The following is a 24948-nucleotide window of genomic DNA, read 5'->3' as shown; positions in this document are numbered from 1 at the left end:
ATCCGCTGCATCACCCACAATTTAAATTAATAACCCTTTGACATCTCCAACCGCTAACTTGTGCTCTGCAGTTAACTTCTCCATTTTATATATCCATTTTCCCGCCCCTCCGCTCAATGATGGTAGCCTGCATTTAATATTCTCTTTGTCTGCATGCTTCCATGGGACATATTGTGGCCTTGTCCCCCCTCTCTCTAATAGTGGCATCTGTGCGTATTCTGTCATTTCCTCTGGTGTGCGTCATTGTGGTGTGATGTGTGTGTTTTCACCCTCCTCCTCTATGTCAGAAAATTCTTTGATAAATTCAGTAAGGTGTTGTGCAAGCTGTGTGTCCCCTACGCCCTTATGGCCTCTCCGCTGACCTGCTTGGTCCTTGTTGTGTTTAGTTGCTGATCCCTCCATTCTGCATCCCGGGAGGTCTTTAAGCCTGTTGACATATGGCTTGTGCTGGGCTGGTGGCGTCATTGTTCGTAGTGTCCCCTCCCTTCATGAATTTTTGCCCTCCCATCCTTTTTCTTCTTCTTGCATCCTGCACTCCCATGACGAACCGCAGCCTGTGCGTGTGATATATAGTTTATTTAGCCCTGCTCCACTCCCATCACTCTGTCTTCCGCAAGATACCTCCTCCTCCTCATCACTACAAAAGCTGTCTGAGAATGTCAATTTTGTGCATGGGCATGTGTCTCTCGCTGTTACTGTCTACAAGCCTATATCTGTGTACTTACCTGTCCCCTCCGTGTCTCCCCCCCACTTGCGGCATCACTACCGATCCACTACTGCATGCGCTGGTCTTACTCCTAGGTGTTTGGCTGCTTCCTCTTAGCCCTTGATTACTTTGTTGGTCGTCTTCACTCCCTAACTCCGCTCTTGCCCTGCGAAGTTTGTTCATTATCGCGTCACTTACCTGTCCTAATACCCTTGTATCTCCCTGTATGGCATCACTTAGCTGTCCTAGCACCCTTGTGTCTCTGTCCTGGTCACTCCATGTCCCGCCCTCTTTTGCCAGTATACTCTGTATTATTCTTCCTTCCTGGTACCTAAGTGCGCTTTCTGATATAGGGCCTGATCACGACTTTGGCGATAACGCTGGCGGTTATACCGCCGGCGGTATTAGCCCTACCACCGAACTCCCCGGCGCTAATAGCGCCGGATCACGAGTTTGGCGGTAATGTCATTCCCCATTGCCCATTGAGCCCATTCGGGAATGCCCCATTCCCCATTGGGCTTAATAGGGAAATTGTGCGCTCTTACCGCCGGCGGATTTCCAGCCGGCAGTAATAGTGCACATTTTCGGCGGATTTCCCCTCAGCTCAGAGCTGGGGTTAAATCCGCCGAAGTCCTGATTTGGCAGACCCTTAAATCTGGCGGATTTAAGGGTTACCGCCAAAGTCGTGATCAGGCCCATAATCATCTTCCTCCATAGTGTCATTTCCTTGTCGTTCTCTTCCCGTTCTTCGTCTTTCCTCCTAATCACCCATTGCTCCATTCGTGCTATTTTTTCTGCAATCCCCTGAATGTGGTTCTCCTCCCTTTTCCTTTTCTCTTCCTCCTGCTTATTTAGCCCAGTTTGCGCTTACCTTCCATCTCACATCTTTACCTTCCTCTCCCGTTCCTTTAGCTCGAGCTGTCTAATCATTATGCTTTGCCCTTCCCTCAACTCTGCTAGTTTCGCCTCCAGTACCGCCACTTCTTCCTTTGTCATGTTTCCCTCTTCCCTGGTACTCACCTCACTCCCTCTCTGAGTGTGTCCTACCTCCTCCTTATCTATCTTCTTTATCACCTCCTCTTCTATTTCTGTTACCGTCCCCCGAAGCTTCAATAACACCTGTGCTACTATCCACTCATCTGGTCTACACTCCCTAATTCTATGTGGGTCTTGTTTAAGCCACACAAGCTCACCTGTGTCTGTTTGGTGCCTAATGTATTCCCTGCATCTTCCTCCATAGTGTCATTTCCTTGTCGTTCTCTTCCCGTTCTTCGTCTTTCCTCCTAATCACCCATTGCTCCATTCGTGCTATTCTTTCTGCAATCCCCTGAATGCGGTTCTCCTCCCTTTTCCTTTTCTCTTCCTCCTGCTTATTTAGCCCCGTTTGCGCTTACCTTCCTTCTCACATCTTTACCTTCCTCTCCCGTTCCTTTAGCTCGAGCTGTCTAATCAGTATGCTTCGCCCTTCCCTCAACTCTGCTAGTTTCGCCTCCAGTACCGCCACTTCTTCCTTCGTCATGTTTCCCTCTTCCCCGGTACTCACCTCACTCCCTCTCTGAGTGTGTCCTACCTCCTCCTTATCTATCCTCTTTATCACCTCCTCCTCTATTTCTGTTACCGTCCCCCGAAGCTTCAATAACACCTGTGCTACTATCCACTCATCTGGTCCTACACTCCCTAATTCTATTTGGGTCTTGTTTAAGCCACACAAGCTTACCTGTGTCTATTTGGTGCCTAATGTACTCGCTGCACCCAACACATTTTTGTAGTGGTTTCTGGTGTATATGGCGGTGGGCTGTATGCAGGGTTTGAGTATCCCTCAACAGCAATTAACAGGGGTTATGCTGCTTCTCTTAATTCCCTCATTGGATACAAAACTTCAGTTTCTTTCTTCGCCTCTTTAATTGGGGGTGTCTCTCCCTCACTCTACTTTTTTATCTCTGCAATGGGGTATGATCCTTCTGCCTCTTCCTCGCTCTCCTCAGCACTGGGAGGAGCTTGTGGTGCATTGCACCCTTCCCCCTCGCACGCCTCCTCCTTTACCGCCTGCATGCTCATCATCCCCGGGGTATACACCTGAAACATTCTCCAGAGGTCGGAAACTTCTACGTGGCATGCTAACTTCTTTCCCTTGTAGGTGTTATGTAGGTACGCTAGCAGGGAATGTTGAGTTGTCATGTCAAAGCTGCCATTGGGTGGCCACGGTATCCTGATCCTTTCATCTGTCCCTTGGGTCCATTCAATACTGTACTTTACTATTTTATCTTTGTGCGGTAGTAGTATTGCGCATATGTGCATGAGTGGTGTGTTAATGTGCGGGCCCCATAGCCAGCCCCTATCCCGTGATACACTGACATTTAAAAATTTGCAAATTTTTGTATCGCCGTTACCTGGCCCCGACTTCCGACTTTCCGCTGTAAGGAAAAGTAGTGTTAGTGTTACAATACTTTTGTGCTGGTCACTACCGTTCTCCTGTTCTTCACAACGCTATCGCCCCTTTGTCACTCCTCCTTTTGGAGCTAGGGCCCCCTTCGACCTGTGGCACGCAAGATCCCCTGTGCCCTTGCGCCTGGTGCGGCGTGCTCTTGAACCGCCCCGCCTTGTCAGTGCAGCTGCTACTCGGCGGGCCTGTGATATTTATTCTTCTACCCCTCCTCCTCCTTTCTTTCCCCACTGCCTGTGCAGTGTATGCCCGTCTCTTTCCTCAACCACTGATCGCACCGCAACTCGGCGTGACCCCTTTGCACAGCCGCCTGTCCCCCTTCACCCTGCCTTAGCCGTGTGCCGCTGCTCCAATTACGCTGAAGAAGACCGCGGTGTCCTATGAAAGCCCTATGGGTGACGTCACCATCTAGTACAACGTGCTATCGATACATACAGTTGCAACATAAAATGCCGCCAATTTTGACAGTTATTCCCCACAATCCCAACAGCTGTCTATCCCACTGCACTCAGAGTGGAGTATTCATTAATCACTTTCGTTATTATAATTGTGCTGCACCCACCGCGTTTCCGCGCGTGTGATACTCCCCCTCCCTATGGGAGCTTAACCAGCCAACTATCTTCCACACTGAGAAACAATCTCGCTACCTCTTGCGGGAATACATCATCTATTCACCGAGCTAAAACACTCAATTAATAGGAATCCTCATCTATTCATCGAACTACAATGCCGACTCATAGGATTGCCACACCCCCTGTATAGGTGTCCGCGATCTAGACCAATCAGTGCCCCACCCAGTACACTCCGTAACACCAGAAGGGACGGCCTTCATTCCGTTCCCTACTACACCTTACATATCGATCCTCGGTAACTGACCTACATTTTTTAGCACACTGCAAAACCGCCCGCCACCCTATTCACAATTCCTCCCTCCACCCGCACAACATTATACTACTGGTTGCCTGTGCCATACTCACATCGGGCTCTCGCCTGCCGGTGCCACTGGGCTGCAGGCACCCCTCCCAATCAGCTCGCTGCCTCCCCTCGTCTGGACCACGTCTGGACACTCGCCAACCGCGGGTGGGAAATTTCTGAAGTCGGCCCCCAACGGCCAATCTCCGGATTGCGCTGTCCCATCGTCTTGCAGTTCTGCTATGGTCCTGTAATCCTCCAAAGGGGGTAACGGCAGAGGGGGCTGCGTTGCCGGGCAACCTTGATACAAAGTCTTGCTGTGGTCTATCTCACCATCCCAGCAGTGCCTCCAACTTGTCGGGGTAATTTCCTGGGGGTCGGCAGGGCCGTCAGCAGACCTCTGGGGTTGGGGAGGCCCCAACTCCTCCCGTGCCCCAAAGGAGTATGAGACACACACATGAGCAAAGAGTTACTGCTGTTTATTGCATAAAACAGACAGGGACAGGTTTTGGGAGCATAGGTACCCAAGGAACATCTCACTCTAGATGGGATCACAGGCCCTTTTTCTACCTGGGTGACGTCGCAATGTGCGTCACCTGCGAAACATTGCCCCCCAGACATAACGCTACCCCGGGTTGGTTCCCCGAGTGGTGGGTCAGTATAGCCGAGTATAGAAGGGAACGTTATTGGTAGAGAGGAGGTCAGGTGGTACGCTTGTGTCATCCCTAAGAATGGTTACATGAAAACTGTTACATGAAGAAAGTTAGTGATTGGGTGAATTATGGTGTTGTCAGTGTTTAGCCCCTCATGTTCTGATTGGTTCATCCGCTAGCCCTGAAGCCTGAGACCATCGTTGTTCCCAGCTCGCGATGTGGCTGATGCTGTCAACAATGTGTGACTATGTGTCAGTGGCGGACAATCGACAGGTCTTACTACTGGCTATTGGGTGCTCCGTTCCCATTTCCGCCGGTGTCCAACTTGTAACTCCATTGTTGCAGCCTGGGTCCCAGACGTGTGACCCCAGAGCTTCTCTAGTCCTTGAAACTTGGCATTGTATCAGGTCGGCCTGGTCACATGGTGAGAGACTGTGGCTGAGGTAGAATTACGGGGATTTGATTTGTATTTCTGCTGCGAGGAGTCCCTAGCAGTGGCAGGTGTGACCTTGGTGCCGAGAGCGTGGCATGTTGATTGCAACTGGTGCCGAGAGTGTGGCATGTTGATTGCAACTTTGCGGCCTTGGCTGTGGGGCTCCCGTCAGTCTTGTTTTGCATGGTCAGCGCCTTGTAGCTCCTGCTCAGCTGCTACGGGCCTGGGGACTCTTGTTTGCGGCCTACCTTGGCCTAGTCATGGTTGGCGGCATACAGTCTATAAGGCGAGGACTGCAAGATGCAAATTTGATCATTATACATTAGTCCATCTACAGGGTGTCATCTTCAGGGTGTTAGTAGCATGAAGCGTCTGCAAGCGTGTGCACAAGCTCTTCTGGTGTCTTGCGTTTCTGCGGTGCAGTGGTTGGCCTATGTGAAAAATAACAACGATGCAGGTCTGTGGGTGTGCACGGTCCTCTAAGTAATAGCACTAAGTATATTCTTCGTGTGGGTCGGTGTGGGTCTGATCCAGGTGCTTGGCAGCACGTTTGTTCTTGTCGATCGTGGCTATGTCGTTATGTCATCTCTAATGATGGCGATATGGATGGGTGACGTTTAGTCGAGTTGATCCATATGGTCGGTCTCCACTCCACTTGGTGCCCCACCACCTGATTTGGACGGTGTGCAGCTGGCCTGTGAGAGCGGGGCGTGGCCACGGTAGATCTTGACGTCCGGGGCAGCAGTCAGAGTGCCAAACTCATCCCTCGGTGGGTGCTTAGGTTGTGACGTCATTGGCCATGGCTTGGACGGGAATCTGGGAAAGGGATCATCCCATTTTCTCTCTTCAGAGCATAATGGGATTCCTATAAAAATGCATCGGAGAAGCCATAGGTTTTGGCTTTTGCAGTTCATTGCATTTTACATTGATAGACATGTATTTATGATGACTCCATAAAGAATGGGCCCAGCTCAAAGAATTTACAAACTGAAGTGCCAGTCATCAGTGAATATTATCTGCTGGTTGGCTTAACATTTCTAACTCTTTAAGTGAGCAGCAGAGGCAAAAAGCCTGATGCTTATACTACCTACTATGAAAGCTCGGGAAATACTTCAGGGCTCTGTACCAGCTGGCTACCCTTTGCTGTTACAATAGTTAGGGACTTGTGGTCAAACAAGTAATGTGAAAAAAAAAACATCTTTCTAAACATACATCAAAAGGTGGCACAGAGAACCGGTAAATATAGAAAAATACAATGTATTCAAGAAGCAAATAAAAATAAAAAAGTCCTCAGAATGTGGTCTTGGAGAAATCAATAAAGAATAATCCAATCAAACAAATATCTCATGTGTAATCATTATGTACAGAGGACACGTCCATTATTTTCATTTTGTACATTCACTTATACCATACAGTGATGTTAGTAGTTTGTGGGTGACCTAACCTTTGTAGATGTGGGGACTTACAAAACCTCTGCCTTCAAAAACAACTTAGTTACACGACAGCATGAGATTTTCATGCTGGCGTAAAACTAGGGGTGTACCAAACTTCGGCTTCCAGTAAGTATTCGGCCGAATTCCGGCTGAAAATAAGCTATTCGGCGCCGGCCGAATAGTTTCTTGCTATTCGGCTCTTGCCGAATACTTTGACATTCTCATTTGAATACAACGCAACATGAACTCAGAAAGGCAAATATAGACTTCAGTTTGCAAAACTGAATAGAATTAGACAAAACAAATTGTTATCACACAGCTGAAACATATCTTATTTTGTAATCTGCTCTTTAGGGCATGTTTTGCTACAGATTCTTAGAGAAAAAAGGTGCTCATATTTTATACGTAGCCTGCAACAATACAGGAATATCTTTTCTTTTGGAAAATGTTTCTATGCAATGTGCACTTTTTTCGGTTGGAAAAAACAAACTGAAAGAAATGTGCATAGATACTTTCAGTTCATGTCATGTCACTTCCCATTGTGTACGTCCTAATCCCCCCTTTTCTTTTTTAAGGACTTGAGTCCTGAGTTTAACATTATCTGATATTTTATCAGAAATTAGAAATTGCATATGTTTGTGTATTGGTGAGAAATAGTGGCTAGGATAAGTGAAAAGTGAGCAGCATTTGTTTGGGCGGGGTGAATAGTTGTGAGATGGAGTTCACGCATTTCAGATTTCCTCTTGACTTGTGTCCTAAATGAGCCGACATGAACCATTTCATACAATTTTATGTGAGCTGCAAAGACATTTCGAAACTTGACTGCATCGACTTTGCAACTGGATAGAAAATGCAATGCATTTCATTCACAAAGACAGTCCTTTTGCATTTGTGAAGCCTCCTACTTTAACTGGCACTGAATATGCAACAATCTTCTGTACATTTGGTCCCTTCATTTTTGTTAAATCCGCTTTGTTTCTGGTTTTTATACTTTAAACAAAGATGCTACATTAATTACAATGAAGAGAAATAAAAGTATAGAATGCATTTAAAATGGTGCTTTATTTGATTTTTTAATAAGTGTGTTTTTTTAAGTTTGGAACATGATTTATTAAATAAAGCAACTATTCGGTTTCATATTCGGCTTCGGCCGAATAGTTGACAAACTATTCGGTATTTGGCCGAATACTAAATATGCTATTTGGTACAGCCCTACGTAAAACCAATGATTTCCCATGGTAACACCCAATTTTTGTACCAGCAAAAAGTAGGCGGTTTTCATAGTAAATCAAATCGCAGCCTACCATGCACACATGGCAGGCAGCGTTTACTCTATTTTCACTGCAGAGCACAAAATGAGAAGTGTAAAGAGCCTTCTGCTGCCATTTTACACTGCTCATTTGCATTCTGCAGTGCGAATGATGAAAATTGCCCAGAAGGGAACTGTATGCACTTAAGTGCAAACGTAAACTGTCCCCTCTGGGCAATTTACGTTTTTCTTTAAAATGTGCCCTTCAAAATAGTCTGGTATCTAGATGCTGTTTTTCACAGAGCATAAATTTAGAAGATTTCTAGATTACTTCACTTTCTCTCTTACTTCGAACCATCTGGATTTTTGCAATGTGATCTATGTAGGATTAGCAAAGACAGCATCGTATAACCTTCAAATGATACAAAGTGCCACAGTCAGACTGCTCATCTAAACAGCACAGCCACATTTTGCGTGCTCTTTGGATGCTCCACTGGCTGTCAGCGGATAGACACAGTGGGCCTCATTACGACATTGGCGGTAACTGTGCCGGTAATTACCGGTACGGCTGCTGCCGGAGTCGTTCATCAATGGTGCTGGTGCATCTGGCCTCCCCTATGGGACTCAAATGGGAATAGGGAGTAATTAATACCGGCACCCGGCAATGGGGATGTACCGAGGCATACCATCCCCGGTGAACCCGGTAAATCCCCATTGCCGGGTGCCGGTATTAATTACTCCCCATTCCCATTTGAGCCCCATAGGGGAGGTCAGATGCACCGGCACCATTCATGAATGGTGCCGCTGCATCCGACATGCTCTGCTTGCGGGTGCCAGTATGCCCGCCAGGTCAGACCTGCAAGCAGAAACCACAGTTTGCCGGTCCGGTAGGAATGGCGCTGGTAGCTTACCGGTGCCGTTACTACCAGGCGGGCAAACTTGTAATGAGGCCCAGTCAGTTGAGCGCATTATGTCCAGAGTATAAAGCCTATTATAAACAGGCTCTAGTTTTCCTTCATAAAAGATTCCTGAGCTACGCGTTAACGAGATCATTACTATCAGCCTCTTCTGGATTGCTAATTTGTTTTAAAGTTAGATTTGTAAGATGTGGTGGACGTTCTGTTTTGCCACAGGCCATTAAATTGAGGAATTCTCTATGACCAGGTATCCGCCTTAGCTTTAAAAAAAAAAATCTTTATTATAAATGTTGATACAATAACCAACTTTGTGAGGCAATATGGTCACTTATCATTGAAAAAGAGAAAGAAACAACATTCTATACCCCCAGCACCCATCCTCCACATCATCCCTCCACTCCCTCCTGACTTCCCCCCCTTGCCTCTCCCACCCCCTGTTAATGTTTTCCACCTCTTTAAACCATTAGATGACTATGACTTCATAAACGCAAACCTTTGGCGCAAAGCCAGCTCCCTGGTGCACTTTTATATCTGGTTCCCTTAACAGTTCCGGCACTACTCAGGCGTTCTTCCCCAAGGGACTCCGAGCTCCCCTACTCCTATTGAATTGTGTTTTCCTCTAACAGATGCACCCCGAGTCTCATATTTATCGACAAATTCGCCCCACTCCAATTCCAGAGATCCTGCCTGACCATGCAGCCCTGCTGTTATTCGTTCCATCACATATATGTTCATAACATTAACGCATTCCTTTTTACCTGGAGGGTGGGCACTATTCAATTTTGTGGCTAAGCACACTCTTGCTGCTAAAAGTAGGCCCAAGGCCATTTTAGGCAGTCTGACATATTCTGCATCCTCTCCCTCCAAACCAGATAAGACTGTCAGGGGGGATTTAATCTGGTTCATCCCATCCACTACTTTAATCCACCTCAGGACTTCATCCGAAAAGAACTGTACCTTTGAACACCCCCACCACCTGTTCCAATAGTCGGCCCTCAATCCACATTCCTGCCAACAGAATGGGCTGAAATTTCGGTACATTTTGGAAAGTCTGACCAGATCATATTGCCACCTGTGTAAGAGCTTGATAGAATGCAGCTTATATTGACTGGAGATCGATGTCTGTGAGCTCCCCTAAAGAGTCTACCCCACAAAGTGGGGTCTAATCCCTCTTCAAAGTCCCGTTCCCACGTCCTTTCAGTTTTTCTGTGGACCCACTCCTAGATTCCATGAGGACCCCATACATTGCCAAAATCAGACCCTTCATTTCCGTCCTTGTGTCTAAGAGTTTTTCAAAGGGGGTGAGGTCTTGCTGTATCTGTTCACTCCAACCCTCTTCGGTCAACACCCCCTTCAGCTGAAGGTACAAGACTGGGAGTTTACATATACCCAGCGCCTCTTCTAGCTTGATTATGTTTATGAACCTACCCTCCCTCCACAGTTGACCAATCCTCTCAAATCCCGCTTCAAACCATTTCTGGAATCTTTCCGGGTTTGGGATTGCATCCCTAAACTCTCGGAACCCAGATTTGTCCCAATGGTGAGGGCCTCATTACTACTTTCATTTCTGCACCTTGTCTCCAGATATCCCAAATGGTCCCCACTATAGGATGCTCATGAATTCTGCGGGGAGCCTATTTCTCAGTACCCACAACCATGTGGCAGACTGCAGTTGTAGGTTGTTTAAAGTATTCCATTGGGGATACATTTGAGCTCTAAGATGAGGTATCAGTACTCTAAATTGGGTGACATTATAATAGATTTTCATGTCCGGCAGACCTACTCCTCCTTTTTTCTTAGGAAGTACCAATACATCACACGCTAACCTGGTCTTCTTCCCCTGACAAAGAAATCTCAAGAGGGTGTTTTTTGTCTCCCGAAAGAGTGAGTCTGGAATATGAATGGGGAGCATCTGGAACAGGTAATGGAACCTTGGGAAGAAGATCATCTTTAGAGCATTGGGTTGACTCAACCAGGATATTGTTAGTTTGCTCCACTTCTCTAAATCCACCTTAAGCATGGACATCAGAGGGGAGAAGTTAGCCGAAAAGTTCCCCCTTTTCTCTAGTGACATTGATTGCCAGATATCTTAACATTTCCAAACTGACCTGCAGCCCAAGAGGTGCGCACCTCCCTATTTCCCTGTCTCTATTCCTGTCCAAAGGTACAAGGACTGGTTTAGACTTATTCATCTTAAATCCTTTCAGGGAGCCAAATTGCTCAATCAGTTGAAGCACTGCCGGTATTGATGTCCAGGGATTTGTTATGTGCAATAGCATATCGTCAGGGTAGATTGCTACTTTGCAGATCACCCCTCCTACCAGGACTCCCTCTACCCTGGGGTCCACTCTAATCTTCTGAGTGAGGGGCTCCAATACAAGTGCAAACAATTTCAGGGAGAGGAGGACAACCCTGCCTAGTTCCCCTACCCAACCCAAATCATTGAGCATATCCCCCATTCACCACTACGCACGTCCTAGGGGAGATGTACACTGCCATGGTCCCACAGAGAAACCTTTCCCCTATACCGCATTTAATAAGCACTGCTTTGAGAACTCCCACTCCACTGTATCAAAGGCCGTTTCAGCATCAACCGAGGCAAGGGAGGGAATCCCCATTTTTCCCCTGGACTTCATGCATCAGGTGTAAGGTTTTCCTCATTGTGTCAGCACCCTGTCGACCACTGATGAAGCCCACTTGGTCCGGGTGGATTAGATGTGGCATATATCCCTCTAGTCTAGTCGCCAATACCCGAGTGTATATCTTGGCGTCTATATTAAGAAGAGAGCCCATGTGTGCCCTGCCATTTGATAGTTGCATTTAACCCATGTGTGCCCTGTCTGTTGATAGTTGCATTTAGCCTTTTCGCGCCTTGCCTATGCTTAACCTGCATATCCAGCCACTAGCTATAACACAGCTGTCTTACTCACCATGTTAACTAGAGTTTTGCACCAGCCCTATACCGAATTCTGTGCCCCTGCATGTACTAGCCTAGACTAGCTCCATGCCCATTTGTACCTGACTAACTCTATGCCTACCAAGGGCCTGCGCCTGTTCTAGACTGTACTAGATCTATGTCCACACTGTGCCTGAACTTGCCCTCCGCCCATCCTATGCCTGGTCTAGCCCACGGCCTAATTGTGGTTGAATAAGCAAATTTAGTCCCTCCTTACCATACTATACCAGATACAGCTATGATAAACTGGATATTGTTCATCATGTTCCCATTCTGCCTTGTCCAAGTCGACACACCCTGCACAGGCAATCACTTCCTCATTCTTAGAAACAGTCTTGCAAGATTGGCATGCCCGAGACATTACCCGATCCCATGTCCAACTCCATTCCTCCCACTCACTCCCCCATTCCCTCCAACTTCTAGCCATACTCTCAGTTTCAATGACCGCAACACAATAGGCGAGGAAGAGTCTTCTCCATCAACTCACACAGATGACCTGTTATCACTCCCCAAACTCATAGCTAACGCCAAAACATACCCCATTTTAGGGAATGATAGGACGCCCCGTCTAAGAGCACATACTAAAGTACTTTGCCACAGAACTACTCCCACTACCTTGCCTTCCAGACCACCCAAACCCGTGGACTACGGAAGAATAAAAATAAACAAATAGCGCATTCTATAGCAATAAACACCAACAGAATTCCTTATACTCTCACCGCTCAAACAACCAATCATGCTCATATAAAGCACCACAAACTTCCCATCAGCCTCAAAAATGCCCTCATTAATGCCCGATCCCTAGGAGCCCACGCTATTGAAATACATGACCTAATCATCGAACAAAATCTGGACCTACTAGTAATCACAGAAACCTGGTTACACCAAACTTCTGGACCATTTCTAGCAATGGCTATCCCACCAGTCTATACCATTTTTTAGAACTGACAGAACCACTTCCACATGAGGAGGTGTTGCCATCATAGTGAAAAATACCATCCAAATCAGATCAAGCTCTATTGAATCTATCGCAGGATATGAATTACTACTCGCCAAACTCGCCACAAATGCAAATACTACAATCAATATTGTGGTAATCTACAGAACCCAGAGCACTAATAGCCACCCAGAAACAGACATCCCGTTACTACTTGCCCCCATCTTAAAACCTAACACTAAATGCACAAGCATTGGGGATTTGAATCTTGGATTCAATGATGACCAAGACCTTAAAGCAGCCGCCCTTCACCTTGCACTCAAAGACGTGAACTTCAGCCAACTCGTTAATGCTCCCACTCAAATCAAGGGCAGAACCCTTGATTGGATCCTCACCCTCAACACCAAAATCATCGTAGGCCCAATTACTCCACTTAGCTGGACCGTCCATTTCTGCGTAGAATTATCTCTCATGAGTGATGACCCCTGCTCTCCCAAGGCCAAAATAATGGACACCATAGAAAGTAGAAATCCCAGGAAGCTCACTGTAGAGAACTTTGACCCCACCCTGAACAAAAGACTAGAAACCTGCTCCATCTACAGTAACGATCCCACTGCCATTGCAGAGTATTACCACAAATGCCTCTCCATTGCCATTGTCGTAGTACCTCCTATCACAACTAAAATGCGACGTGTCAATAGAAAAACCAACACCTGGTTCAATGAAGAACTAGTCGCTCTAAGAAGGAAGAAACGTTCTCTTGAACACGCCCACAGTAAACTCCTCACCCCTGACTCGGCCAAAGCCTTCAAGGATGCCAACACAATATACAAAAACAGCCATCATCTCCCACAAAGCTAACTCCTACAACGCCTGCATCAGCAATGCAGCATCTGACTCTAAAGAACTCTTCTCTATCTCTAGAGAACTAGACAACCCCCTACCAGCCGAAACGCCCACCAACGCCAGCAAAGAATGGTGTACCACCATACAAGATGCACTTGCTTCCAAAATTGCTGTGCTCCAGAACAAAATAATTACCAAAAGCCTACTACTAGCAGATAAAAACTCCACCATCCATAACCCCCTCCCCACCACCAGCTATAACCCCAATCCCCTATTCCATTTCACACCTGTCACCCAAGAACTTATATTTGACACTATCTCCAAACTAAAAGCCTCTAATTGCAAAGGAGACTCCGTCCCCGCCAAACTGATCAAAGCATGTGCCTCCACCTTGACCCCTACCATTACTAAATTTGTCAACTCCTTCAATTCCAATACAGTTCCAGCTTGCATCAAAGAAGCCTGGGTTACCCCGCTTCTAAATAAAACAAATCTAGACCCCACCATTCCAACTAATTATCGCCCCATTACCGCGGTCCCATTCCTACTCAAAATCTTTTACAAACTAGCTTATAATCAAATCCAAACTCACCTGGAATTGCATCAGCTCCTCGGCACTAGACAATCAGGTTTTAGGCAGAACCATAGTACAGAAACAGCACTTTTGGACCTTAAAATCCAGATGGATGCGATTAGAGATTCAGGGAAACTCTGCATACTCCTGCTGCTGGACCTCTCCGCAGCATTTGATTTGGTGGACCATGATGAACTATGCACCTCACTCGCTCGGGACTTCAATTTTTCCAGCGAAGCCACTGCATGGGTGAAATCTTTCTTAACCAATGCACCTCCAGAGTGTCCATAGGCAAAGAAGCGGCCAACCCCATCCCAGGAGTGCCCCAAGGATCATGTCTCTCCCTCACTCTGTACAACGCTTACACCAAACTCCTTTTCTGAGCACTAGACGACATGGGTGTCATCTACACCAATTTTGCGGATGACACCCAGATCCTCATACCACTCGCAGACAACTATGACAAGGACACCGCAACCATCAACAAAATTTAATTCATCATCCAAAACTGGATGGCTCTAAATAGTCTGTCTCAATGATGAGAAGATAGAAGTCCTCATTGTAGGATCCCCAGCTAAAATAGCGGCTCTCCACCCAGATTACTCAGCTATTAATATTGACGGCACCTGTATTCCAGTGCTGAAGCAAGTGAAAACTTTAGGAGTTTACCTCGACACCAGTCTTACTATGACTAAACATATCAACGCACTAGCCTCCTCCACAGCCTACACTTCCAAACGTATTGCTCTCTGCGGACAGTTTCTGACCCCAGCAAACTGCCTTACCTTAGCCAGGGCCTTAGTATTATCGAAATTGGATTACTGCAATGTTTTACTACTAGGCACATCCAATACCAACCTCTCCAAAATGCAACTACTGCAAAATAAGGTCCTAAGAGCAGCCTTAGGAATACAAAAATCGGACCACATCTCCAAGACAAGGAAGGACACTCACTGGCTTCCCATCAAGGCTAGAATTATCTTCAAAATACTCTGCATTGCAGATAAATGTCTGACCAAAAAAGGCCCAACTTACCTTAACAATACTCTTTACCCAAAAAGAATACACTGGATCACTAAGATCCAATGAGAACCTCCTATTGGCACCCCCTCGTTACAAAACTACTGGAGCAGGGGGCAGTAGCTTCCCTCTTCTAGCCCCTAAACACTGGAACACCCTCCCCATTAACATTAAAAAAGAATCTTCCTTCCCTTGCTACAGAAGCTGCTAAAAACTTGGTTATTTAACCAATATTAGTAATAAGGGACATTCTGCCGTGAAAGTGTAATATGCCAGTGAAAACTGTAAATATTGACTATCCTGTTGTATTAGCTTGTCACCTGTGTTGTAATTTGTACTTTGTAACTATGTATGACCAATCTATAAGCTGTCTTGTAACCATGCCGTGCTACCTGAGGGTCTGGGCGTGTAACAAATAAAATAAATAAATAGATAGAGATTGGATGATATGCGCTGCATGTCTTGGGATCCCTGCCCTTCTTGGTTATCACTGTGATAAGTGCCCACGAGAGAGCCTATGGGGCTTTACCTGTATTGAGTATGTCGTTGAACAGTCCTGTCATGAATGGCAGTAAAATATTGATGAAGGATTTATAAAACCCCACTGAGAACCAATCTTCTCCCAGGGCCCGTCCGAGCAGCAGCCTTCCCACCACCTTCGTAATTTCTTCCTCTGTAATGGGGACTTCCATAAGTCAATTTGGGTAGATGAATATCCGCTAAATATGCGTCAATCCCTCCCACCTGTGGTTTACACTCTGATTCGTAGAGATTCTCGTAGAAGGATGCAAAGGCCTCTTGAATCCCCTCCGTTGAAGATTAATTTACCTCCTTACTCCCTTCTGTTTCTGCAACCCATCTTTCTACTTGCTGCCCTCTCAGCCTAGCTGCTAGGAGTGCATCATCCTTGTCCCCTTTTTCGTAGAATTTCTGTTTAAGAAATTGCACGTTGCATATTAGTTTCCATTCCTCAAGAAGCCGCAGCTCATGCCTTTTTCCCGTAGCTTCCATGACACCTTCCTCCCTCCCCTCCACGGCTCATGAGCTCGTTTATCCAACTGTTTTATCTCTTGCCTCAGCCTAGTCTCAGTGAGTATCCACTCCCTTTTTTTCCGAGCTCTTTCCTGAATCCGAACCCCCCTCCAGGTCACCTTCCCCGCCTCCCAGACCATTCACTTGTCTACCTCACCTCTGTGTTCGTAATGAAGAATTCCCTAATTTCCTTAACCATCTCCAGATGGAATACTGCATCATTCCATAGGGACTCATTGCATCTCCATATTCCGCCCCTTGGGTTCATCCCCAACCAGCTCAGATCCACTGTCACCATATCGTTGTCTGACCAGGTGATCGGACAAATCTCTGAGTTCTGTGCCTCTTCCCACAAATCCCTTAAAACATATACATACTCTATCCTGGTGAAGGTTCCATGAGGGGGTGAAAAAAAAGTATATCCCCTCTGTTGCATATACCGCAGCCCATACAACTCTAGTATCTCCGGGACCTCCCCATAGCCCGGCCTTGACAATTCTTGTTCCCAGGCATGCAACACCTGTCTGTCTAACTTCACATCTGCCCATCTGTCGAAGTCACCTCCTATGATAAGGTGTCCTGAACTCTCAACCAGTATTTTTGGGAGAATATTTTTTAAACATCTCAACTACCCCTGGTTTCATGCATAAATCATAGAAAACATAAAACACGCCTTCCTAATGATACCAGAGAACATCAATGCCCTCCCCTTCACATCTAACCAGAACTTGGACACCTCCAACTTGAGTGCTCTATCATTTAGGATACCCATCCCCACTTTTCTTACAGGGCCTGATCCCCAATATACTTGTCCAGTTAACCCACATGGAACCCTGCATTCCTCCACCTTACAAAATGTAGTCTCCTGGAGGAACAGGACATCCAGCTCAACCCTCCAAAATTCCCTTGCAACCAGGGATCATTTTGTTGGCGAGTTCAGCCCTTTGACATTAAGAGTGCCAAGGCAGATGGGGAGCAGGTGCAAGTGGATCTAGGTCACCTGGCCTAAGTCCCGCCCACCTGGTGCCTTCCAGCTTGCCGCTCTTTTTCACCACTTATCAAGCCACGCCCACCTGGTGCCTTCCTGCTTGCCGCTCTTTTTCACCACTTAGCAAGCCCCCCCAACCTGGTGCCTTCCTGATTGCCGCTCTTTTTCACCACTTAGCAAGCCCCGCCACCTGGTGCCTCTTTTCCTTTGCAGATGGGGAGCCGGTGCAAGTGGATCTAGGTCACCTGGCCTAAGCACCACCCACCTTCTTAGTTCTGCCTCTTCCTTCCTGCTCTTAACTATTAGATCAAGGACATCTCTCGCCGGGGGGATCCTGAACGTAGGACAAAGAAAAGGGCAATTCCTGTTTGGACCTGCTCAGACCAGCTCCCCACCATTCTCGCACACAGGTGTTGACTGTTTTGCTTGATTTTTCTACCCTGCTCCCCCCTCACCTCCCTCAAGCCTACTTCTGCAGGAGTCTATCTTGATAAATTCTGGTTTCACCATCACCGTCGTGTGGTCAATGCATGGATTTGACTTTTATGGACTTCATTCATTCACGGTGTCACCCTTTCTCAACTCTCATGCTGGACTTCCTTTGCATCTTGTACTCATGGTGGCCCTGAATCATGCTGTTCCTATCGTCATCTTGTATCCTGGCTTGCAACATTATGTGTTACTACTGACTTCTGCAATTGCATTCACTCTCCCCTCTTGCTTCTCCACTCTTTTGACTGCTAACACTCTGTTCTCTCCTCCTTTCCCTTCTCCCTTTTCCTATATCCTCCCCTTACTTTCTTCTATGCACAATTGTCCCTCAACATAGTTTGATAACAACCTTGTCTGTCTCCTCCCCCTACCCTTACTGGTTTTTTTCTCCCCACCCTCCCAGCACTATCTGAAATATCATCAGGCCTAGTATGATAGTCGCTTGTTTTGTTCCTCCCCTACCTTTTTGCACCCCTCTCCCTCACCTCTTGTTTTTCTCCGGCTCTACCAGAAATGTCGGCCGGCCTAGTACGGTAGTCGCCTGTCTGTTTCCTTTTCCTTCCCACTCTCCCCCTCCCTTCCCTATCTATGTCTTATCTCTTGCACTATCTGAAATGTCGTCAGGCCCAGTATGATAGTTAATTTCACATCCTTACTGTTCACGGCCTGTAAGCATGTCATTGTATTTTCCCATATTCCCTCCCTTGCCTTTAAGCACTTTGAGACACATTGGGCCTCATTCCGAGTATGGCGTTAAGGGATAGCGGCCACCGGTACCGAGACCGGTGGCAGTGATCCCTTACCGCCATACTCCGAGTTCCCTTTGCCCCCTCGCCCTTAACGCCTGCTTTGAGCAGTCACCTGCTCAAAGCAGGCGTTAAGGGCGAGGGGTAAAGTCGAGGGCGCAAAGGGGCCTCCAAGCCAATAACGGTGACCGTAATGAACGGTCACCGTTATTTGCATCTTCCCCGTTCCCATTGAGCCCTATGGGGGCTCATTTGGGAATGGGGAAGAGCCTTGGTGAATGGGGAATTACTGCCCCGCCAAACTTGGAATGGGGCGGTAATTCCGCCATCCACCAAGGCGCTGCCGGTCCGGGTACGGCGTCAACCAAGGCGTTAATAGCGCCATTGGTTAGCGCCGTACTCGGAATGAGGCCCATTATGTATAGGCACTATATAAATAAACTATCATATCAATCCTCAACTGGCTCTCCAGAGCTCCTCTCCCTGTAGTTGCCATCATGTTACCCCACTTCGGGCACACCCTCCGTGGCACCTGGTAAGCCTTTGCATGCCAATTTAAAATTTGTCATAAGAAGAAAACCCAAGGAAAAAAAACCTGTACCAAGGTCCCACCTTCCCACACATTGCTCACCCCCTCCCTCAATCCCCCCATCCCTAAGCGGCTCTCCCTAGTTAACATCACCAGGTCGAAACCGGACCACCAACAGGACCCGTTCTCTCAGATCCCTTCCCCACAAACCACTTTTATCTAGAGCCCCACTTCCCATCCCCTTTCCAACAATTGACAATAAATAACAGCAAAACACCCACCCTCCTTCCAGGCACACTTCCTTGCTAGGTGCCAGATGGCGGTCAGTTATTTAGTAAATACCAGCCAGATCCCGCCTTATGGGTCCCCTTTGAGTTTGCCATCCCCTTTTCAAATATCCACTACAAAAGAAAAAAATACACAGCAATATTAAGTCAGGTCTCGGTGGCTGGGGATGTGTTCAACTTACTGAACTTCCAGGATCCTAGCATTCATCGTCTGTTACGTGCCTGAATAATCCAATGCCCCTCACCAGCAACTTTTTCTTTAGAACCCTTCAGAGATCTGGTATCTCCCACAAGCTCCCCCTTTACTTTGTGTATCTCCTCCTTGATGGACAGTTTATATGTTTAGCCATCCACTTCAAAAGTGATAGAGAATGGGAACCCCCCACCTATACCGAGCACCTTTCTCATTACATCACTTTGTAAGGGGTGAGGAGAGTCGTCTCCTGGCAATGGTCAGGGTGGAAAGATCTTGAAAAAGCATTACTCCAGCATTGCTGTACATCACTGGGCCTTTCTTCCTTGCTTTCCCCAAGATCTTGTGGATGTACTGATAGTTATGGAACCGGGCAAGGACCGACCTATGGCCCCCTGCCCAATCACCGACCATGTGAATCCTCTCTATTTTCACTTCATCAATTGTGCTGTCCTCAAAAATGAATTTTGTGACTTCATGGTGGGTTCTTCTCATGTCCATCTCTGCTTCTCCCTCTTTGTGCGGGGATCCACCTTTCTCGGTTCTCGATGTCATGCATTTTCAGTGTAATCCCAGTCTCCCTCCTTTCCATTTCTAACATTCTCATGTCCATTTGGATCTCCAGGGTGTCTCGAGAGGATTGGTTATGCGTCACCTCCTCCAGTCTATCCTCCCTTCCTCCAATGTTCGTTCTCATGTTTCGGATCTTCTCCAGTAATGCTGCAACATCTTTTTTTCGTCGCCATGACTCGTACCCCGCCCCGACAAACATGGTGTCCCAATGTCCGGTTTCTACCGCGTTCTTCCTTGGAGTGTATTCTTAGCTGGCTAGCTTGAATCTCCCTTCCATGTGCCACCACAAAATAGTAAGCGTACCTGAATGTATTTTGGGATGCTTCAGTCTTGGACTGGTCTGACTTCCAATGTGTGTTGAAGCAGTCAACAGGGAATTCAGCTGCCCGGGGTGCACCGCAATGAGTCCCGTCTCAAGTCTCTTATGCGCCCTGAGCAGGGGGCCCACAACTCCCCTGCACCATGACTTTCTGAGCGTCCCTTCCTCCCCCTCTGGGGGACCTCCTCTGTCTGCAGTGTCCTGGAACGTCTAGTCCTGTCCCAGCTCCCTATCCCCCATTCCGGGAAACTATTGAGTGCCTCCATGGTCCACCAACTGGCTCTGCTGCATGATTATGTGTGATCCAGTGGCCCCCTGATGGTCCTGGGAGGGCTCACGCCCCCCACATTTTAGTGTGAGGATCGGCGATAGCGCGGGACAGGGGTGGGTTACCCTCCTCTGCATGCTTCTGAGTGCAGTTATGCCCTCCAGAGGGACCCCCAAGTCGATGTCCCCCCATCCACGGGACTCCTCACTTCGTCTAGTCACATACCGGAGTGCTTGAAAGAACACCACAAGCCTCCTCAGTCTTCCTGGGGGCTGCTCAAGGCCTGGGGGTGGCCACGGTCTCCCACAGTGGTGGTGTGCGTTGACCCCTGATGCATAAGACCGGCCCTGGGCAGCAGACCTCTGGTTGCGCCACGGACTAAGGTCTCAAACAGCAGTTGATGGCACTGAGGCAGGTCCCTTTATCGCCGCCTCCCAGCTAGTCTTCGTTCAGGGAGAACTCTGAGGTGTGGTGTGCCGATTCACTTCAAACTTTGGCCAAGTGTGCCCTGACTACTCCGATGAGGGAAACTCCGGTAGGGTCACACTCGGGGGGGGGGGGTCAAACTTAGGGGGCTCAGATCCCTTTTTAACCCAGTGGAGAAAGAGCCTTGCAATCGGGTTGCACAATTCAGTGCGCCCCCTGGTGGCCTATCCTTATCTTAAACCATTTGGAGTTTCACTGTAAAGTAAAAACATTCTTATTCCGGCACAAGGACAGAAGATGCGGAAGGTCGATTTGGTCATCAGCTAGCTTTTTGGCAGCACTTAACTGCCTTAAGATGAATATTTGCTATGTGACAACTATTACCATACCATACCAACATTAAGGGATCAAGGCATTAAAAATCAAGGGGCCTCACAAAGTGGGACACAGAGGAGCAAAACATGGTTTTCTGACCTAACACAAGCCTTTGACTGAAGAAAATATAATCTATCAAATCAATTATCTACAAAAGGAGTCAATAGGGCTTGACTTTAGGAGGTCAGGCAAGAAAGAGAGGAAGCTCAGGGACAATGGCAGCAACATTTCAGTAGTCTGAGGAATTCAGCGAAATAGACACATCTTCACAAGAGTTCTACCTCTTTGATTGCAAATACGTGAGGTCCTAAGCGTGCTGCTTTCTTGAATAAAATGAGAGCCAGGAGAGTTGTTGCACAAATCAGATACGCTCCCACAATCCGCCAAGCAATCTATCAATGAAGTGACAGGGCCATCACAGCTTAGTTTGGCACCAAGAAACTCTTTAAAATGCTGCAATGCTTGATAGTGATTGGTTGGCACTTGATGTGTAGACTTAGGGAGACTGTGTCCTTAACCCCTGTGCTTCTGCTGGTATTGTGAGCACGAGGAATGCTCCTGGTTCTGCCACTACTAGTTGTCTGAAGTCCAAGTAGAAGTAATCTGTTTTTCCTTCTTGACTGGAAAGCTAATGTTTTGGCTACATTTCTTCCAACTTCTAAACAACGAAGGTTTTGTGATTCCTTCTTGAAATGTTAATTTCTCTCAACAACACAGAAATCATTATTGTCACTGATGCTGTTGGGTTAAACTAGAGTATAAGGAATTTTCAGAAAGGGGCCATCAGCACCACGATGTGATCCAGGCAGTCACTGAACCCAAGCTGCCAGATGCGACAGAAGGAAAGATCTGGAGACCAAACAATTGCCACTAGTTCTTCTACCAACCAGGAGCCTGTCTTCGAGCTGGACAGATCTGTCTTCGAGCTGGTACATCACTGGTCCTATGCCCTATGGATCCAGTCCAGAGAAAGCTGCAAGCTTCTCAGTTGGTACTTTGCCTCAGTTTTCTTTATTGTGTTCAAGAAAACATGTAGATTTGCAGCAGCACACCCCGACCTGAGAGATTTAACAGTTTTAGGAATGCCAACACCCTCCAAGTCAAATCTATAAAGGAGAACTGCCCCGTTGGGTCCTACAGATCAACTTGGAGCTTTAGGGCATGTATTCGTCCTGCCGCAGTCATACTGTCATTTTAGTATCATGACATGGTAACTCACAAACAACCCATAGGTGCAAATATGCTTTTTCAAGGGAGGTTGGCAATATAGCAATGAAGCGTGTTTAACTGGTTAACATGGGACACCATAGATACAAAAACAGATATTTACGTATCATCCTCCATGAAAAAAACACAGGATCAGTTTCATAGTGTTGTAGCGCAAGTTCTTAGAGTGCCACTTCTTGGACACAGAACAGCTAATCTACCTAGTATCAAAGATACTACTTTGATGGCATTTGCCATTGAACTTTAACACTCAAGGCACCCTCACACTGAATTCTCATTTTTCTCAGTATAGGTGAAGGCAACTAAATTCCACGGCTTTTGTACACCGCTGTATACAGTGGTTCTCCTATTCACTTTGATATCTCATTCATTCATTGCATATGCCACTCTGTGTAAATTAATCGCCCAGCCACCCCCACTTCTCACAAGTTACAATTAACGCATTCCACTCTTACTCTTAGTCAACCTTAAGAGCCAACCTTCACATCATGCCTCAAACCCATCAGTTACCTATCATAGCTTCCTGTCATATATATTGTTCTGACCATCAGTTCAACTCTCACATCTACCTCCCACAAACAACCATCAGTTAATACTTAGTCGCCCCCACAGTCCTTCTTAACGCTCCCCAAGATTGCTGCATGGAAGAGAAATTCACCTGCTGGTCCCCATTAAACAGCTCCCCATCCCTTTTATTATATCTTCTTAGACTGTTTTGCTATGATGTTCCATCTTGCCTGTTGAATATGCATTACAGTGGTGCTGGAACATTTTTTAGTGGGGGTGCTGGACAGTGCTCCCACCTCCCCAAAATCTTTGAGGGTGTGAAAAAGACAGGTGCTACTGAATCAGACCGCCTTGGAAGTGAGTAACTATTTCAGCAGAAGTGTCTATGGATGCCCCTCAACACATTTTATTTAATAAAATGAGGATAATTAGTGCATTTGATTGCACATTTCCCAAATACATGGGTACAGTGTGGCAGAAGAGCATATGCTCGTTTATAGAAAGATCATTCTCCTAGAACTAACACTGCAAAGAAAATACACAACTTAGAATGAATCCTTTTAACGAGGGCAGGTGATTTCAGTGACTATTCTCCTACAGAAAAGATACTTAATTTTCCCTGTTAGGTGATGCTGGGCCCTAGATCATGGTTGTATATCGCCTATCTAAAAACAATATTTTTCAGCTCAATCTATGACTTATTCTAATTCTCCAGACAATTTATATTAAGAGCTATTGGGATCAGAACCATTAATTTTCTCCTTATTCACAGAGAAAATCATCTACCTCAGCTGGAATCTACACGCGACGCGCAAGTATGCGGTCCTATGTGAAAAGGAATACTCACAAACCATAAGATGGAGAATATGAAAAGTGAAATCACATGGAACATGCTCTGTCTGACCAAGAATAATCAGTGGCTAACACCAGCAGTAAACAATAAGCTGCAACTTCACCTGATTTAGAAGGTAGCATTATGGATATTGATGGTCCTGAAGAATGCGACTGAATATGTTACATTGCATCCCACTGGCAGAATGGTCCAGCCGATGACTTTCTCTGTTAATACAAATTATTGTTTCTGGTCAAAATATCTCTGAATATAAATTGTGTCAAGAATCAGAATCAGTCATAAATTGAGCTAGAGACTCTTATTTCCATTTTAGATAAGAAGCACACCACTGCCTTCACCCAATAGGGAACGTTGAGTGTGTTTGTCTGTAGGGGAAATATAGAGTGACTGAAATGCATCTACCACCATTGAAAGGATTCTTTCTAGTTTTTGTGCAGAAATATACGTTTTTGGTATAGGAAAGGTTTTGTAACTACTGAAAGGAGTGCATTGCTGGCTAAACTCTCACCTCTCTTTGCAGTACTCCACGTGTTCCACGTGTCCCTAGCACTGCGAGCAGAGCTCTTGCTGGGGCATTTTAGCTTCTTGGAGGAGGCAGACTTGATCGTGGTCATGTGACGGATCACGTGACTTTGAAGGTCCATGTATTGCTGGCCCAACTGCCCGAGCGGCGTTAAGCCCTGGAGGCAGTAAGGGCTGGAGCCTCTGTTTTGCTGTTTGGCTGTGACCGTTGTGCGTGCAGCGGCTCCGTGAGTAATCCAGACAGAGGTTCTACCCTGCTACTCCACTTGCTTCAATCGTAACCAGTCCTTAGGGTAAGGGGGGGAAGAGTCGGACTCTGGCAGCTCCTTAAGCTATTGGGCGTTCCTTACCCTAAGACTCGGTGCTCCTTCAGTTCTATGCTAATTTATGGGACTACTACTCAGTTTATGAGCTCTTCACCGCAATAATTAAAGGACACACCTTATGATGCATTTTTTCCTTATTCCCTTGATCGTAGCAAGGGATCCATATCAATTTCTATTCTATTTTAAAGCGTATTTGGGGTAGTGTT

The sequence above is a fragment of the Ambystoma mexicanum genome, chromosome 3q (assembly GCF_040938575.1).
Source record: "Ambystoma mexicanum isolate Mex_15411 chromosome 3q, UKY_AmexF1_1, whole genome shotgun sequence".
Taxonomy (NCBI): Eukaryota; Metazoa; Chordata; class Amphibia; order Caudata; family Ambystomatidae; genus Ambystoma; species Ambystoma mexicanum.
The sequence above is the reverse complement of the archived record's forward strand: the minus strand, read 5'-3'. Positions refer to the sequence as shown.